Here is a 10,479-nt window from a genome sequence, read left to right as displayed (position 1 = left end):
CACAATACATAGGATATCTATTTTTAAATGTGATTGTGAACTGAAATAAATTAGTTTTTTAAAATAAAATTATAAATATGTAGATATAGTAAACACTTCTAGGAAATGAACTGTTAATTGTGAAGAGAACATACAAAAAACTCTGTCATCATATCCAAAAACTGCAAACTAACAATTGTCAGGCTTTACATACTACATGAAAAAAAGGAGCAACGCAGCCTAACTCATTTATTATCATGATCATTCTTCGCTTGATATGGGCTTGCAGCGATCCTGCATTTCTATTGAAACTGGTGGGTTTAATTTGTTGTTGTTATTGTCTGTAGCTGAAGAGCTGCTCGTGTATTTTGAGAGATGAAGGCGTGTTCAGCACGCAGCAGACTAGATGTACTCGTGTGTGATACTGGAACTCACTTTGACAGTAGACAAGTAAGCGTCTTTCTGTCCAGTGAGCCGTCAAAAAAAAATCCCATTCATTTTTAGTGCTTTGCTCCATTAAGAGGTTCAGTGACTAACTTTCTATTTAAACAATAACTGCACTCAGACATTCAGTACCATGCTACCACGGCCGGGATTGAAGTACGGTGTGCCGAAAGGATCAAGACACAGCAATGTGATTAACGTGTGTTAAAATAATTAATCTCTAAAAACATTTACGTGTTAATTGCAGAAGTTAAATGCGATTAATTGAAAGCGCTACTTAAAATCATTAAAAAACTTTAAAAATAAATGAATAGACTACAAGCCCTTCGCTTGTGGATTCTGGATACAAAGTGTTAAAGGTTCTGTGATTCACTGCGAATAGAAAAAAAGAACAAGCAAAAAAGAACAGACATTTGCATTATCACATTTGAATCAAAGGCACTCCACAGCAGACCAGTCCTGTGGCTCGCCTTTGATTCAAATGTGATCATGCAAAACACTCGAGATATGTCACATGAGGGAAAGCAACCTGTCTGCAAATCAAAACTGGTGTCCTGCCTTTCACCTTGCTGTGGAGGCCTGGGGTCCTAGCGGGGGGAGGGGCGGGGGGCTAGGTGCTGCACTGGGTTTATGTTAATGTTAAGAAATACCTTCTTTTAGTATTTCTAAATGTAGCACTATTGAGTGTGTAATAGTTATGGGTGGCTATTGTTAATGCACTAGACTAGTCTATCATCTTTCTCTGGTGACCTGGTGTCCTAGCTGGATGGCCAGGTGGTGCTGTGGGTTAAATTCACCTCTACAACACATGTGGTAATAAATTTTATATGTGTTTTTGCTAGAATATAATTTGTTTAATTAGTGCAAGAAAAGTGTCCTAATACACAGTTCTAGGAATGGTATCTAAACTGTTGAATAATTTCAGTAAAGATAATTATTTGGACTCACAGAGACAGACACCAAGAGGTCAGTGATATAACTGCAGTTTGTTTCTTTTCAAACAAGAAGGGGATAATAATAATAATAATAATAATAATAATAATAATAATAATAATAATAATAAAATCAGTTCCAAATGATGCATATTACACATTGATTCTTACTGCAGTATGTCATATTGTAAGTATATAACTCCACTGAACAGAAATAATTGCAAAGTACAGTAATCCGTCTCATATCTGACTGCGGTGGGACCAGAGTAAGGGCGGATATGCAAAAAGTGGATGAATGAATCCTGTTTTAAATACCATTACACACAGCTGTAACAATTATTATATTCACACAATTCTTGTTTTGAGATTCAGCTTTTATTAGGGAGCTCCTCTAAATACCTTGTTTAGAAAGATATTAATGTTTGTGACAGAGTAGCCGTCTGCCGTGTGGGTGCGTGCATTCACTGCTGAGTGACAGGCAGGAGATCGAGACGGAGGTTGAAGTTGATACGCCCCCCGCAGGCGAGCAGGATTTATTTACATATCGACACACTGAACACGTGACACTACCAGCAATGGAAGAGCATGGAACACATACAACACAGTGTACGAAAACTGGGGTGGGATCTGCAATCTCTGAACTAATCTTCTCTGTTCAATAATAAACTAACGTTGCTGAAGAGCTTGATCATGCCGGATTACTGTAGTATCTAAACTATGAGCCTACACTAAACCAAAATGTGAATAACTGTTTTTTTAAGTTATTATGCCTCACAAGCTTTAAGAACAGAAACAGTTGCCAGTGTGTATATTTTTAACAAATGCATATATAAAACTGTAGAGTAAACCTTAGTTTCTTGTATTTACTTTATCATCATATCCCAGTTTCTTATTGAAATATGTAGATTTTTTTCATTAAGTTTTGTGATTAAGTGTTGTTCTTTAAGAATGGAGATGGCTGTTTTATGTTCTGTCTGTGCGGTCGCACAGGCATCGTTAAGGTCTGAATGAAGGTCCTGTTTAAAGTCGATTTTACAAGCAGCTCAAAAGGGGAGTGAAACCCCACCAATATGCATGAACATGTTTATGTGTGGTCGGATTGGCAGGCTCAACAAACCCTGAGAACGGGGTAGCACTTGGCTGAATACTTTTTGAGATACAGAGCGGCGAAAAAACTGCTGTTTTTCTTTCATTCTTTTTTTAATGATTAAGATGCTTTTTTTATACACCTGTATCTCAAAGTATAGCAAATTAAAGAACCATGCTTGCCATACACACAGTCCCCGAGGGTGTACATGTGCAAAGGGGTATATATATATTTTGGGGGGTACTAGTTTTACAGAAACTAAACGTCAACGATAACGGTGTGACGTCACTGCTGCTTGACGTCATTGCTAGGCAGAGTGACTTGCGACTGTTCAATTGCACAGAATAGGGAGACATGGAATACATAGTTCAGCCCACATGGGTCACATCTGTGTTTCTGTCTGGATTCAAATTGGTAATCTGTGATAATGGTATTTTTGTGTTTGTGCTTCAACACTGGGGAAACTAATAATATACATTTTTTATAATTTAGGAAAAACGATTTTCATTTCCCCCCTCTCAGTTTTGTTGTTATGGTACGGTCGGAGTGCAGTGATACCGTTCCATTCCACAAACCAAAAATGACTTCTTTGAAATGTCACTTGTGCTGAATTAGAAAATAAACATAGTGCTCCGTATCATTTATATGACGCCATTTTAAAATTCAAACACAGAATTATCCCCCATATTCCATATGGTTTATGAGTTTATTAAAATGATATGATATTGCATTTCTAGACATCGCGTGCATGTGTTATTTGTGTATATTATTAATTATATTTATATATTTGTATATTAATATCTGTATTTGTTGTATTATAGCATATTCTATGTATCACCAGATTTATATAGCACCATTTTAAAATTCAAATGCGGAATTCATTATCCCCCATATGGTTTATGAGTTTATTAAAATGATATGATATTGTAATTAATAAAGCACTTGTCAATTTCAAGCATGACAGGGTTGTAATTCCCACAAAGGGAAACCATCAGCCACGGTCACTGTGTTGCCTGGTTGTGGATGAGCAATGGTTTCAATGTAATGATACGCAATGCACACAACACATCACACTGCCTAAAAACCTGCACGATTCTTACACGATTCTTACATGACTCTTAGGAGGCTGTGTGGTCCAGTGGTTAAAGAAACGGGCTTGTAACCAGGAGGTCCCCGGTTCAAATCCCACCTCAGCCACTGACTCATTGTGTGACCCCGAGCAAGTCACTTCACCTCCTTGTGCTCCGTCTTTCGGGTGAGACGTAATTGTAAGTGACTCTGCAGCTGATGCATAGTTCACACATCCTAGTCTCTGTAAGTCGCCTTGGATAAAGGCGTCTGCTAAATAAACAAATAATAATAATAATAATGATCTTTCTAGAGAGAGTGGACAGAGCCATACAACATGAAGAATCACTGCTCTCAGCACTACTGTTCAAATTTGTCCCCACCTCTCCAGCCTCAGGTACAGTCGTTGCTGTCCCCACCTCTCCAGCCTCAGGTACAGCGGTTGCTGTCCCCACCTCTCCAGCCTCAGGTACAGCCATTGCTGTCCCCATATCTCCAGCCTCAGGTACAGCGGTTGCTGTCCCCACGTCTCCAGCCTCAGGGACAGGGATTAGCATTTTTCACATTTGATTTGGTGTAAATAAATCTGGCGATTAAAAAAAATACATACTTGCTGTGCGTCTCTTTCTTCTGTGCTTTTTGGTGTCTCAAGTGCTGTAATTAATCGATACATCAATTATTGATTACATATTGGTGAATCGATGCATCAAATTAGAACCCAGTTTGAAGTCTCCTGTTGCCGGTTTGCATTAAAACCTTGAGTGTGTGAGAGTGCGCTTCTTTTAGTGCTAGTACGGTAGATTAGCGCGTTGCTAGGATACACACTTTAGGCCTGTACATTCTCGCTGGACAAGCCAAATCAGAAGTAGGCCTGTTGTATCACGTTTTCTTCATTTAAAAAAAGGCAAAACGTTTATTTTTTTTACTTTTTTTATTTTTGATCTATTAAATCTACCGATTTTGCTTTTGTTTCAAAGCATGTTGTGTTTAAATTATATGGCAATATTATATAAAAAGAAGCTGCATTTAGTACGATAGTTAAATTGGTCAGGATTTGTGAGATTAATTCAAATGTTTTGCTTTGCTTTTGGACATAAGATGTTAACAGTAATGAACACCCATAGTTCAGATAGATATTAGTGTAGCGATCTGTGTACTGTTTGCGTAATGTATTCCCTTTCGTTTCTATTGTCTGTGATGTCAATGCCATTGTATTGTGTTCCTCTCCCCCCTGTCTGTATTACCTGTAGTTGTGAGCTGTCCTGCACGCATGGTGCGCCCTGGTCCCTGTCATTGGCTGTTGTTTGTGTGTGCCCATTGGTCCTGGTGTACGGCTGGGGACCAATGGCATAGCTTTTCGCTCTGGCACTCGATTAACATAAAGGGGCGGGGCTAAGATATAAAACGGGGCGTTGCACGCTCATTGGGGTCGTTCGAGGGTAAGTGGTTAGAGCAGTGGGCTCTGAAAGAGATCCTAAATAAAGCTTTGAACCCGCAAGCAGCGTGTTGTCTCCTTCTGTTCTGTCTACTGCGTGAAACACTACATTATTATACCTAAAACCGCAGCAGTCAGTCATTATGATGGTTACATTTTAAACATCATCAATATTAAAATGAAAGACAAACTAACGGATACAACACATCATATCAAACATCTGCACAGCAGAAACACCGTATTTAAATGAACAATTAAACAATCTGGTTTATTTTCTAACTTACCACTATAAAGCACTACCTTAAAAAACGAAAACTATAATAAAATAAACATTTCAAAAGAAACTAGTGTGTAAACATCTATATGTACATACGAAAGTGTAAAAATGAAAGTATTTAATTTCAAATGAAAGTAGCATATGTTTTCTCTCGCGTGTGTCTCTCTGTTGCACTGAATCCAGGCTGAGCTGCAGCAGTCTGCTGCTTTGCAGTGTTGTGATGGAAATGTTTATGCTGAAGTGCAGTTCAAGATGATGTATTCCTGCTGCATTCCTTGTACAAAACGGAGGAATTGGTGGCTGCCAGGCCCCGTAGAGATAACAACAGGCTTGTATATTTTAAATATATATATATATATATATATATATATATATATATATATATATATATAAATTAATATTGTAGGTTATATTCAAAGTAAAAACATGTATTGTAAAAGGCAGTCAAAGTGAAGGCTTTCGCTGTTCTAGGTGGAAGGGATTATTATAACTTTTTTTTTTGGGGGGGATGCTGCCGTTCAAACGCCATCAGGGTATTTAATAAATGTATTTAGGAAAAGTCAAGAACAGACTACTGCGTATCTTTCGCACACGCAGAGTAATTTACATTTTAAAAGTGAAAACCGTCAAAATGACTGCCATGGTGGGAACTTTGACTGCCCTTTAAAATACATGTTTTTAATTTGAATATAACATACTATATATATATATACAAGCCTGTTGTTATCTCTACTGGACCAGGCAGCCACCAATTCCTTCGTTTTGTACAAGGAATGCACCAGGAATATATCAGTAGGAGAGATTTCATCTTGAAGCTAGCCACAGAGCTTCGGCAGAAACATTTCGATCAGAAAACTGCAAAGCAGCAGCTCAACCTGGATTCAGAGCTACACAGAGTGACACGCAGAGAAAACCTGTTACTTTACTTTCGTTTTAAATTACAAAATGCATATATTTTTACGTTTTGTATGTATATATAGATGATTACACACTACTTTCTTTAGAAATGTTTATTATAGTTTTTTATTTTTCAAAGTAGTGCTTTATATGTGGTATGTTAGAAAATAAAACTTTTTATGTTTAATTGTTCATTTAAATATGGGGTTTCGGCTGTGTAGATGTTTGATATGACGTGCATGATATTTTTTCTTTTATTTAATATTGATGTTGTTTAAAATATAACTGTCATAATGACTGCCTGTGTTGGTTTTAGGTGTGCGTATAACCACGGCGGTTCTCGTGTTAAAGGGACTGCGTTGGATTTAGGTGTGTGTATAACCACGGCGGTTCTCGTGTTAAAGGGACTGCGTTGGTTTTAGGTGTGCGTATAACCACGGCGGTTCTCGTGTTAAAGGGACTGCGTTGGTTTTAGGTGTGCGTATAACCACGGCGGTTCTCGTGTTAAAGGGACTGCGTTGGTTTTAGGTGTGCGTATAACCACGGCGGTTCTCGTGTTAAAGGGACCGCGTTGGTTTTAGGTGTGCGTATAACCACGGCGGTTCTCGTGTTAAAGGGACTGCATTGGTTTTAGGTGTGCGTATAACCACGGCGGTTCTCGTGTTAAAGGGACTGTGTTGGTTTTAGGTGTGCGTATAACCACGGCGGTTCTCGTGTTAAAGGGACCGCGTTGGTTTTAGGTGTGCGTATAACCACGGCGGTTCTCGTGTTAAAGGGACCGCGTTGGTTTTAGGTGTGCGTATAACCACGGCGGTTCTCGTGTTAAAGGGACCGCGTTGGTTTTAGGTGTGCGTATGACCACGGCGGTTCTCGTGTTAAAGGGACCGCGTTGGTTTTAGGTGTGCGTATGACCACGGCGGTTCTCGTGTTAAAGGGACCGCGTTGGTTTTAGGTGTGCGTATGACCACGGCGGTTCTCGTGTTAAAGGGACCGCGTTGGTTTTAGGTGTGCGTATGACCACGGCGGTTCTCGTGTTAAAGGGACCACGTTGGTTTTAGGTGTGCGTATGACCACGGCGGTTCTCGTGTTAAAGGGACCGCGTTGGTTTTAGGTGTGCGTATGACCACGGCGGTTCTCGTGTTAAAGGGACCGCGTTGGTTTTAGGTGTGCGTATAACCACGGCGGTTCTCGTGTTAAAGGGACTGCGTTGGTTTTAGGTGTGCGTATGACCACGGCGGTTCTCGTGTTAAAGGCACATCCGATGCATTTCACATGCATATTCTTTCCAGTTGTTAAAAACTCAAGTCCTTTGTATTTCTTTTTTAATACGTGTTCCAATCTGAATGCAAGTTTTGCCTTTTTGTTTAACTATTATGAACAACCACCCGATCTGATTGAAATCAGTCGATTGAATGGGACATTGTCAAGCAAAAATCATCCCATAGGAATGGGCCATTAGGCTCCTAACAGGTAGAGTCGGTCCGGGTAAAGCACTTTAATGGACGTCGGATGTAGTAGCCGCTAGAGGGCGCTGAACAAGCGGTGTTGAAATAATAGTAAACTTTAATAGTAACTCAGTTAGGTTTAGGGGTAGAGATTAGGTTAACGGGTAGGGGGTAGATTTAGGGGTTAGGAAGCTAGTAGGTACCTACTGGCCCATTCCTATGGGATGATTCTTGCTTGATCACGTCCCATTCAATTGACTGATCTCAATCAGATCAGCTAGCGCAACAGTGTTTTTAAGCGCTGTTCACACTTGTATCAGTACAGTTTGTTTCGGTATAGAATATACCCGTACGAAACCACTTTCTGTCCTAACTCACTTTCCAGTACCAGTACAGTACAGATACAGATGCGATATTCTGTCCTAACTCACTTTCCAGTACCGGTACAGTACAGATACAGATGCGATATACCTTTCCAAATTCATGTATGTTTAATTCGACAGTGTTGGGGCTCTGAACTCGTTTCCATGACGACCGCTGTCACATCTGTTAGAAGCGGATCCGTTGTTATGTAATACAGCATGTTTTCCCGTCCTGTCCATGTACAGTGTTTTGTTTTTGCCGCCATGTTCATTTCAATTAAATTGGATATTGCAGGTTCTACTGTAATTGTTAAGTAAACATTACTGTGAAAGCACCAATACATCATGAACCTAAAGAAAGCAATGCAGATGAGGAATTGTTATGTGTTTAAGCATGGGCATGCATCAAACTCTTCAATACTGAACACTGAACTGAACAAATGAAAATATTCAGTTCTAATTACATTATTTCTCTTCAGTACTGTGGTATCACAGAGCTATCAAATATACTGTGGTCTTTATTTTGTAAACAGCAGACTTGGAACATGGAACATATATGCAATGTAATTCCTCAATAAATAATAAGAATATACATTTCTATTGAGGTTAAATAAACATTTCTATTGAGGTTCCAATGTGATTGAGTGTTTTTATTGTTTTGCTGTGTTTTTTATATTTGAAGCTTTCCCTTATGAAGGCGATTAATAGAAAGTCTTCTCTTTCTAATGCAGAGTCTGCTGTGATGGGGGAGAGAGGGCTGCTCATCCTTCTGCTTGCAGGTGGGTTTCCTTTATTTCTGTTTTTCTCACTGTTTGCTTTGATATTTCCCACATTCCCTGCTGGTATGTTACACATTATTTTCCATGTATCTGGAGAGGTTCCCAGTCCTCTGGTGTTCAGTCTCCCTGTCACAGGGTGTGTGTGTGTGTTTGTGTGTGTGTGTGTTTGTGTGTGTGTGTGTGTGTGTGTGTGTGTGTGTGTGTGTTTGTTTAGGGGGTGGGGGTTGGCAGGGAGTTAGGGGGTTACATTTCTCCCTGTCAGATCACATGGGAATGTGGCTGGAGCTGACAAGTGAATACATGATTATGTGATTAATTAGGCTCCAGACATGGGTGTATAAAATAGGTATTCACGAGTGGTAATTAGTAAGGACACAGACCTTCTATCTATCTACACAAGATGGTCAATTCCACTGATTTAACATGGGAACTTCCATCCATGCCTAATGCTGTCTAGGTCATTCAAAATGATCTAGACAGCATTCAGAACTGGGCAGACACATGGCAAATGACATTTAATAGAGAAAAGTGTAAAGTACTGCATGCAGGCAATAAAAATGTGCATTATTAATATCATATGGGAGATACTGAAATTGAAGAAGGAATCTATGAAAAAGACCTATGTGGGGAAGCTATAAAAAAGGCCAACAAGATGCTCAGATATATTGTGAAAAGTGTTGAATTTAAATCAAGGGAAGTAATGTTAAAACTTTACAATGCATTAGTAAGACCTCATCTAGAATATTGTGTTTAGTTCTGGTCACCTTGTTACAAAAAGGATATTGCTGCTGTAGAAAGAGTGCAAAGAAGAGCGAGCAGAATTATCCCGGGTTTAAAAGGCATGTCGTATGCAGACAGGCTAAAAGAATTGAATCTATTCAGTCTTGAACAAAAAAGACTACACAGTGATTCTATTCAAGCATTCAAAATTCTAATAGGTATTGACAACGTCAACCCAGGGTACTTTTTTGACCTGAAAAAAGAAACAAGGACCAGGGGTCACAAATTCATTCAATTGTGACAACACAGTAAAAAAAATAGTAATATCTCCCTTTTCAATTTTCCACGGAATATAAGTTTTACAACTCCTGAATTCTGCTTTTTATTTATATATAGTAGATGCTGCTTGGTAGCCATCAAAAAGTTGTCATTATCTGAGAGTTGTTAAGAGAAAAACCATAGGATAGGATTGGTTCCTTTAAAAAAATTTAAAAACCAAAAGTTGTCTTTATCAGAGTTGCTAATAAGTGGCATCTATTGTATAAATTATATATCTGTGTTTAATGTTTATCTGTGTGAATTGACATAATGTCTGATGATTTGAATTGGGATTAATATAAATTGTTTCGGATTTAATTCTATGTTAATACCCTTAAAGCAACTGCTTCATTTAAAAAGACGTACATTTCTGTCTCTTTTTTAAGATGATCAGCATGTATTTATATTCTTAGCTCAGTTCTCAGTTAATGGTTGCAATTCATGACTGAACAGTTTTGAATACTCTAACAATAGTAGTTCTTAATGTATGTTATGTATGCTTTACATATATCCTTGTGACGCGGTACTCCCCGCCCCTGTGCATGTTTTCCATTAATTTGTATGTTTATGTCTTGTTGTTATGATTTAGGTATTTTAGATATGAAGGCGCTGTTTTGATTTAAGGACGAGGGAGATTCCGTCCGCCATTTATTTGTTATTGTTTTGTATTTTTAAATACCTCGTGGGAATGCGTGACTGTGAGCTAGTAATTATTTAATTAGCATCATTATTATAC

The sequence above is a fragment of the Acipenser ruthenus genome, chromosome 43, assembly GCF_902713425.1.
Source record: "Acipenser ruthenus chromosome 43, fAciRut3.2 maternal haplotype, whole genome shotgun sequence".
Taxonomy (NCBI): domain Eukaryota; kingdom Metazoa; phylum Chordata; class Actinopteri; order Acipenseriformes; family Acipenseridae; genus Acipenser; species Acipenser ruthenus.
This window is presented reverse-complemented; position numbering follows the sequence as displayed.